This window comes from Nannospalax galili, unplaced genomic scaffold, assembly GCF_000622305.1.
Source record: "Nannospalax galili isolate Female #2095 unplaced genomic scaffold, S.galili_v1.0 scaffold816, whole genome shotgun sequence".
Taxonomy (NCBI): domain Eukaryota; kingdom Metazoa; phylum Chordata; class Mammalia; order Rodentia; family Spalacidae; genus Nannospalax; species Nannospalax galili.
In genome coordinates this window covers 834,243-835,955 of record NW_008338116.1, presented here as the reverse complement: position 1 = coordinate 835,955, position 1,713 = coordinate 834,243, and the positions used below count along the sequence as shown (strand labels likewise).

General features: G+C 41.3%; 1 non-coding gene across 1 annotated transcript; it reads right to left on the bottom strand.

The window, feature by feature from the left end:
* Positions 1 to 1,155: 1,155 nt before the first annotated feature.
* On the bottom strand, positions 1,156 to 1,261 carry LOC115070338. Its single transcript, XR_003849504.1, has one exon. It is a non-coding gene; the product is annotated as a U6 spliceosomal RNA (small nuclear RNA).
* Between the last annotated feature and the right edge of the window lie 452 nt (positions 1,262 to 1,713).

The following is a 1,713-nucleotide window of genomic DNA, read 5'->3' as shown; positions in this document are numbered from 1 at the left end:
CACTATTTACATGATGATAAGCAGGGGATGTAGCTCAGTGGCAGATCACTTACCTGTCACATATATTTGTACACAGCTGTTCTCATTATTTTGGTTGCTCTGTACAGGTATTATAGGAATCATGAGTTAATGAATACAGTTATTGCTCCGGGGGAAGCACATGGTTCTCTGAGTTGCTGGTCACAACATTTTCACAAACTCATCAACACAAAACTTTAACGTGTGTATTTCTGTTTAAAGACTCTACTAAATATTGCTGATATATTAACACTGAACTGACCAGCAGCATTATAACTCATGCCTGAATGAAATTTGACACAGGTGTTTTCTCTGGAAAGTGTATCTCGGCCTTTTTGAGCTTAGGAACACTAGACAAAACATTAGTATAATACTGGGGGGAATTTTAAATAGTGAAATCACCAAGAAAAGCACAAAAATGTGAAATACATGGTAGAAGGGTACTTGTTCATTCTATGAGAGCTAGAACAAGGTATACATACACAGCCTCAGCTGGGCATGCGCAGATCTTGAGAGTCAAACGGCCAAGTGTGGTGTTGTACACCTTTAATCTCAGCACTTGAGAGGCAGAAACAGGCAGATCTCCAAGTTCAAGGCCAGGGTGGTCTACATAGTGAGAACTTGTTTCAAGAAACAAAACAAAACAGCCCAAAAGAAGTGATGCAAATACTATTTTTGACACTACAAATAAATTTTAATAAACAAGTAAATTCACAAATATAGACTCTGGGAATGTGGATCAAGTACATCTTAACTTTTTTCACTTATCAGTATATACGCTTTATGTGTGTATATGAGGGGTATGTGTGTGTGGGGGGGTATGTGTGGGGTGTATGTGGAAGCCAGAGAGTGTCTTGCTCTGGCTTTATACAACTTACTCCCTTGAAACAGGGTCTCTTACTGAACCTAGACTGGTGACCAGCAAGTCCCAGAGATCCCCCTGTTCTTGCCCCGCAACATTGCTGGGGTTATAAGTGCTCAGGACAGTGCCTGGATTTTTACATGGGTGCTGGGGATTCAAACTCAGGTCTTCATGCTTGTACAGCAAGTTCTCTTACTTACTAAGCATCTCCCCCACCTCCCAACCATATGTATTTTGTTTTGTTTTGGTTTTGTTTTTTGTTTTTTTGTTTTTTTAAAAATATGGAACGCTTCACGAATTTGCGTGTTATCCTTGCGCAGGGCTATGCTAGTCTTCTCTGTATCATTCCAATTTTAGTATATGTGCTGCTGAAGCAAGCACATTTTTGGTCTTTTGGAGACAGGGTCTTCCTGTAGCCCCAGCTGGCCTGGAACTTGCTCTGTAGAACAGGCTGGCCTCGAACTCACAGAGATCCTCCTGCCTCTGCCTTCCAAGTGCTGGGATTAAAGGTGCATGCCACCACGCCTGGCCCAACATGTATTTTTTTTCTTTTTTTTTCAGAGCTGAGGACCGAACCCAGGGCCTTGTGCTTGTTAGGCAAGCGCTCTACCACTGAGCTAAATCCCCAACCCCCTCCAACATATATGTTTTAATAGTTATATAGTAACTCAATATATAAATGTATCATGATTTATTTAATCTTGAACTTGTGATCCTCCTGCCTCAGGCTCTTGAGTGCTGGGACTACAAGCCTGCTCCTCCAGGACCTGGGTATTTAATAATTTTTAAAAAATATCTCACTTGTTTCCTTTCTTCCTTCTTCCTTCCTCCTC